Source organism: Aquarana catesbeiana, linkage group LG06 (genome assembly GCF_042186555.1).
Source record: "Aquarana catesbeiana isolate 2022-GZ linkage group LG06, ASM4218655v1, whole genome shotgun sequence".
NCBI lineage: Eukaryota > Metazoa > Chordata > Amphibia > Anura > Ranidae > Aquarana > Aquarana catesbeiana.
The window spans coordinates 91144040-91151921 of record NC_133329.1 but is presented as its reverse complement, the minus strand read 5'-3'; positions in this window follow the sequence as shown (position 1 = coordinate 91151921).

Below are 7882 nucleotides of genomic sequence, written 5' to 3'. Positions count from 1 at the left end.
TAACTGTGGGGGGAGGGGACTGACTGGGAATACAGAGAGATCTCTGTTCCTAATCACTAGGAACGGATGATCTCTCTCTACTCCCCTGTCAGAATGGGGATCTGTTTGTTTACACTGACAGATCCCCTTTCTGGCTCTCTGTGGAGCGATCGCGGGTGGCTGTGGAGCGATCGCGGGTGCCGGCCACGCGCATTGGTGCCCCCGCCGCGCGCCTGCTGTAGCTGTTAAAGGGACCGCCGTACAGCTTGGACGATTTGCGGGAACGAGCCGACCTGCTCCCCGTATAATGACGGCGGCTGGTCGGCAAGTGGTTAATGTCAAGGTGACAACAGTTTCACCAGGCAGGAAGAGAGGAAAAATCCCCTTGCTTGTGGGCTTCAAGAAAAGCTGTAAAGTAAGAATGCTTTCAAAAATATATATATATTTTTTATCAATTTCCAAAATGCGAAATGAGCAAACAGAAGAAAAATCAAAATCATATTTGGTGTGACCACCCTTCTTACACTTGCACACTTTGTACACTTGCACAAAGTCAGGGATTTTGTAGGATTGGAGTCAGGTGTATGATTAACCGATTATACCAAGCAGGGGCTAATGATCATCAATTTCATTTGTAGGTTGAAACACAGTCAGTAATTGAAACAGAAACAGCTGTGTAGGAGGCTTAAAACTGGGTGAGGAACAGCCAAACTCTGCTACTAAGGTGAGGCTGTGGAAGACAGTTTCATGTCACAGGTCATACACCATGGTAAGACTGAGCACAGCAACACGAAACATCTACATACATCTACTACATCAGCAAGGTCTTTCCCATGCAAAGCAGACTGAGGTTTCAAGATGTGCTGTTGAATCTCTTTTTAAGAAGGACAAAGAACCGTGCATGGATGAGGATCGTAATCGCAGTGGTTGGACAAGGAAACTTAATGCAGTACTTCCCTTCAACATCGGAAGAAGTCCAACAGTGAAACCAGTGGGACCCAGGTTCACCCATGTACTATCTGGAGAAGTCTGGCCAGAAGATGTCTTCATTGTTACAAACCTTGCGGCCAAAAAGCCATGCCTCCAATGTTGAGATTTGGTCAGGATCAATGGTGTCCTCAATGCTGAGAAATACAGGCAGATACTTACCCATCATGCCATACCATCAGGGAGGCTTGTGATTGGCCCCAAATTTATTCTGCAGCAGGACAACGACCCCAAACATACAGCCAATGTCATTAAGAACTATCTTCAGCGTAAAGAAGAACAAAGAGTCTTGGAAGTGATGGTTTGGAACAACCTACCTGCCGAGTTCCTTCAAAAACTGTGTGCAAGTGTACCTAGAAGAATTGCGGCTGTGTTAAATGCAAAGGGTGGTCACACCAAGTATTGATTTTATTTTGGATTTCTCTTCTGTTCATTTACTTTTCAGTTGTTAATTGATAAAAGTAAACTATTAATACTTCACTTTCTGAAAGTAATCTTAATTTACAGCATTTTTCACACCTGCCTGAAACTTTTGCACAGTAATATACAGTATATATACAGTATACAGTACACACAGTATCTATCTATCTATCTATCTATCTATCTATCTATCTATCTATCTATCTATCTATCTATCTATCTATCTATCTATCTATCTATCTATCTATCTATCTATCTATCTCTTAGTAGGAAAGAGGAACACAAGGATTTGGTTACAAAAAGAGGGACAGTCCCTCCAAATAAGGCACAGGTGGGAGCTATGAGAAAACCATTATCATTGTAAATTTCTGATTGGTCAAGAGTAGTCACTACAGTATCTCAACCACACTGGCAAGGTAGAAATGCAATACCTAACATTTCTCATGAGGGCTATGCATGATAACATCAACACAAAACGCGTAGAGCTAACAGATGCCGTGTTCAAATTGCATACTTCATCCTACCATGTTATTGTGGATTCTGTTCATGCATTATGTATTTGACTATATCCTAATCATGTGCTATCCAATTTTAGGCTATTCTATATGTATCATGTGCCATCAATTTTTTGGATTATTTATGTGTTATGTATTGCTGTATGAAAGAAAGCTTTTTATTTTAATATCCTACTCCATGCAGGTATTTAATTATATGTATAGTATATCAATTTTCTATCGAATATGAATTATAAGACAAACGTCCTACTCCTTTATATATATAATAGATATGTTAATTATAAGGCCACACTACACTTGACCCTCTGCGTACTTCATTTAAAGTCCCGTCTCCCTGTTCTCTTTTGCATAAACAAAAGGGATAAAGGCTGATGACAATGTCATCTCCTCATATAAAGTTCCACAGACCCCTCTCTTTTAAAAACCTACTTTTTAGTATATTTCTTTTTCAGCTGGCATTCACCAAAGTCATTTTTTTCGGTGCTGGTTTAATGCTACAATAAACCGATTAGTTGCATAGGTCATGAAATTTCATCTTTGGCATACCATGGTCTAGTTATAATTGGTTTAGTAATTGAGATTTTCCAGATAAATTTGACTCTGTACAGTTCTGGTTAAACAAGGAAATTTCTTATTACTCGTGCAGCCAGCCAGAAACTGATCTGAGAAAAGAAAAAGGTTTTATTATGGCTGGGAATTTGGTTGGTCCATGAGCACTTCCTATAAATGTTTTCTTTGGTTGTATCCAGTAGTGTGTTATGTAGGGTTTAAAGTGATCCTATTTTTTCAGAAAAATCAGAGGCAATGCATGTCTTCTTTGTCTTTTTACTTTCATTATGACATTAGTTTAATGAGCGGTCCACGCCCCGCCCCCCAGAAAGAGTCAAAGCCCCTAGTTTCTAGGGTTTTCATGCCTTAAGACTGGAACACACTACAGTTTTTTTCGTGCAACCCGCAACTGACAGCTCTGGTGGGGAGTCGCTGTACTAACCATGCAAGGTTAATTTAGCGATCTACCCCCCGCTGAGCTGTTGTGTCATGACAGAGGGACGGCCCCCCCCCCTCGCCAGAACACTCCGATCAGCGCTCTCTGCCATTGGGTGAGAGCGCTAATCGGGAGTCGATCGGCTGTTGGTTTTTCCACCCGAACGGCCGGCTTCTATCAGACAGACCGACTTACACATGGGCAGAATGTCGGCCGGTATTTTTTGTACCGGTAAATTTCTCCAAACATTCTGCCCATGTGTACGGGGCTTTAGAAATGTAATCTGGACTGTAGTTGATAACTGCTGTGGAACTTCATCCTTTGTTGCTGCTGTGGACAGGGTTAAACTGAATATTCATTAATGTGGAAGTGCACAAGCCATCTTTAACCTTTTGGCGCCGGCCGTACAAAAATATGCAGCCTCTCGGTGTCTGGTCCTTAGTGCCGAGGGGCTGCATATTTACGCGAATTGCCCCCCAATACACCTGTGCCAAGAGCACGCATGCTGCGCGCTCCTGGCACAGTTACCATTGCTTAACTTGAAAGAGTTTTGGAGGAAGTGACTGCCGTGACAGCCAATCACGGTGTTCATGTGATCTTAAGCCGCGCCCCGTCTCCCAGCCGAGAGGCATCGGCGCTAAGAGGTTAATGAGACCACTTTACAATGCTTGTCTATTGAATGTCTCCAGTGCAAGGGCAGTCAATTTGACTGAGTCTGAATCGATCCTGGAGGATGGCGATTGGCTGGTGCAACATAGCAATGAGAAGGGGACTGCAGGCTGCCTAGCGGAAAAGAGAGGGCAGTTTTAAAGCTAGCAGGGGGGTCAGAAAAGGGGACTTGATTGCTGGCGGAGCCAGCACTCGGAAAACACCTCAGAAGAGACTGCTCATGAATAAAGTATTGTTTTTTGATCTTTGCCAATGAGCTTTAAAATACAGCTGTGGCCAACAATATTTACACATACTTAACGTCTCTTCACTGGCCTATATAGTCATGAGCACTGTGGAGTAGTTCATCCTTAAAATTTACATCAAAACATTTACACTTTTACTTCCTCCCAGTGGCTTATTTTCTTCCCCTTTCTCAGCACTGACTTGACAGCGTTCCAGCCTTATAATCTCTTATGTAACAGAGAAGGTGCACAGGAAGAGGAGAGAGCTAAATCCTTACTTGCAAAACTTCACTGCTTATCAGGTGAAATTTGAGGATGAATTTCTCCACGGGGCCACAACTATAGAAGTCAGTGAGGACTTGTTTTATTCACTTGTCTACCAGCACCATTTATAAGTGGTGGCTGGTAGACTAGAGTTTTAAACACACACAAAGACCGTGTTTAAATCTGTAGAGCAAGCAATGCACTTTCATGTGGAAGTGATTCTGATGACTGTGACTGGACAGTGAAAGGAGAAGCAGCAAGCTAATCAGCTAATCTACCTGCTACATTACTCTGATTTCTCCTCCTATCAAAAAGCTCCTTATAAGCGCATGTGTACCTGCAGCACAGCTCCGTGTGCTGGCCCTTCCTCTCCTAGTCTGAACTTTGCTGTACAGAGGCTGATATTACTTATACTCAAATTAAAGTACTTATACTTCTTTCATTAAAAAAAAAAATATATAGAAATTGTGATGTATGAATAAATACAGAACCGTGTTAATTTGTGTATTTTTTAGCTTTATTTGCCAGCCTGAAGCTTCAATAATGCCGTGACCTATCGGTCAGTTCTCAGACATCCCCGATGGCTTCATAGCAGGTGGGGTACTGTGTCAGTTCTCCCCCAACCCGCTAGAATACCAAAATCCTTTGAACTTGCTGAGTGATATTGCATCTGCCTTCCTGGCTGGCATCCACCGCCTTGCCTCACTCCATTTTAAAGGGCAAGGAATAAAAAAGCATTTCTAAGATCCTCTGTTCCCAGCTCTAGTCCTTCTTGTGTTCTGACCCTGTCCCTGTCTGGGACTCCTAACTCCAAGTCCTCTATTGTGATGTCAATAGCAGCACTTTGGGAGCAATGTCTGCAAAGTCCTATGATGGAATTCTACACTCTCCTGCCTATTCACAGCCCTTGTTAAGCCATCATGTCTGTTTTTCTTTGAAAAGGGGAAATAAAGAATTGTTCTGGTCCCCAAAGGAAGCAGTGAAGATTGGGTTTCTACACAAGCATGCTATTTTGGCCAGGATTTTTTGGGTCTTGCATAGTGTCTGTGTTATATACCTGTACAGAAGGGTATGCGTAGTGGGCTGTCTGTAACAGAAAACCTACAGACAACGTCTGGTGCAAAAACTATGACATGAGCAATAAGCCGAAAATATGATCTGTATTTTAAAGCAGCAGTTAGCTTTCAATAGAAATTATCTGCCTTTAGTTGTGCAATTATTGGGATATTTTTGAACTTCTAGAAGGCGATAACATCTCCGGCGGTTGGCAGTGACAGCCATTCCAAAGAGATATTTGTCAGTCCGTTGGAAAATTTTCTCTCTAGCAGGCCAGGTCTTTTTCTAGCAGACAAATGAATCAAAGTATCACATACGTTTTACCATAGCCATTAGCAAGTTCCAGTGTTCAGCTAAATAAGACACAATTGCAGAGCACAGGTTTGTCTGACCGGCCGCTTCTGTTTCCTATTCAATCGTTACCACCTGATAGTTGCAAAGCTATTGGTATGAGCAAATGGGTCAAGTTATAATAAAATTCACTGTGAATTCGGCTGGTTAAGGCTAGGTTCGCACTTGAATTTAAGCTTTTTTAAGCTTTAGGTGTGGCAATTTTTACATCGTTATATTGGACCAATGTAAGTATGTGTGTGCCATTCCTCTGGGAACCCCATGTTAGCTGGATCCCCTGTAGTAGGCATTGATACTAAAGTTATCTCCCCTACCTTCGGGTTACTGTGCCAAGTGGCTGCCGTTCTGCATTCTGAACATAGGAGGCTCGACACAGGCACTGTCCAGAGAGCACTTTACATTCTTTTTCAATCATTTTTATTAGTGTTTTCTGAGTTTTACAGAAAAAAAGAGCAACATAACGTGGAAAGTTAAAGTACATAAGTACACAGCTGCTAGTGTACAGCTTTATTTGCTCTCCCCTTCATCTTGTTTGTGAGTGCTGGATTTCTTTTCCTTTCTACCGTAGTAGTGGTACCTACCACAGTGGTTTCCAGCCAGTGGGATCCCATAGGTATAGAATATACATACCTATATTGGTCCGAGCTGGATGTAAAAATTGTCATATCTCAGCTTCAGCTTTAAGCATTTTTAGGATATTTTGTATGCATGTTTTTATGCACATTTTTTTAGCTGCTTTCAGGCTTGAGGGCTTTTGTTTAAGCCAGTTGAATGCTAGTTACTATGAGAGGCAAGAAATTGCACAAATAAACATTATGCACATTTTGAGGCATTTTTTAGGTGCTTCTATTACATAGTAGGTGAGGTCAAAAAAGTCCATCAAGTCCATGTGTGTGATTATATGTCAGTATTACCTTGTATATCCCTGTATGTCGTTCACGTGCTTTTCTAATAGTTTCTTGAAACTATCGATTCTCCCAGTTGAGACCATCGCCTGTGGAAGGGCATTCCACATCCTTGCCGCTCTTAAAGAACCCTCTTTAAGGTTAAACCTCTTTTCTTTTCATTTTAATGAGTGGCCACGTGTCTTGTTACACTCCCTTCCGCGAAAAAGTTTTATCCCTATTGTGGGGTCACCAGAAATCATATCTCCTCTCAAACGTCTCTTCTCCAGAGAGAATGAGTTCAGTGCTCGCAACCTTTCTTCATAACTAATATCCTCCAGACCCTTTATTAGCTTTGTTGCCCTTCTTTGTACTCGCTCCATTTCCAGTACATCCTTCCTGAGGACTGGTGCCCAGAACTGGACAGCATACTCCAGGTGCGGCTGGACCAGTGTCTTGTAGAGCGGGAGAATTATCGTTTTATCTCTGGAATGAATCCCCTTTTTAATGCATGCCAATATTCTGTTTGCTTTGTTAGCAGCAGCTTGGCATTGCATGCCATTGCTGAGCCTGTCATCTACTAGGACCCCCAGGTCCTTTTCCATCCTAGATTCCCCCAGAGGTTCTCCCCCCAGTGTATAGATTGCATTCATATTTTTGCCACACAAATGCATTATTTTACATTTTTCTACATTGAACCTCATTTGCCATGTAGTTGCCCACCCCATTAATTTGTTCAGATCTTTTTGCAAGGTTTCCACATCCTGCGGAGAAGTTATTGCCCTGTTTAGCTTAGTATCATCCGTAAATACAGAGATTGAACTGTTTATCCCATCCTCCAGGTCGCTTATGAATAAATTAAACAGGATTGGTCCCAGCACAGAACCCCGGGGGACCCCACTACCCAACCCTATTGATGTCTATAGGGACCAAAAACTCGTGACTGACTAAACAAAGCTTATGTACTTTATCGAGCTTCGAGCGACAAGCTTACAGCAACACAATGCTTATGTGTGAATGGGCACTTTTAACCATAAATCTTGATGTTGAATGTTGATGCGCTTCAGGAAATCCGGATCACTCTGAGTTTAAAAGGAAATGGCAAGTTAATCTGCTGGTGAATCCAATTAGTGGACTGGTTTTGCAAAGCACATCAGTTCATCTTCTGGGTTACATTAGGGATTCCTTTAAGGCTGAAAAGAAGTATATCATGAGACTCTCCAACCCCTGTGACAGCATTGGTCTGATGAGGAAATACAGCGTAGTACACGTTCTTATTAGGCGCTGTCCTAATAAGAAATTATAATGCTTCCTTAATAAGGACAGTGATGTTTTACACAGAGACTCACAAAAACTCTATTATCAACATCACATCCCTTGGCATTCCACTTTAACAAACCCCCAAAAAATCTGCTGACAGATTTCAAGTGCAATGCAGCAAATTCTAAGCCATTCTAACCAGGCAAAGCTGTTGCATTTTCTTGTAGTGCTAAAGCTTGGGCACTCCCTACCACACATTCCTATTCACCATCACCAGTGACATAGCTA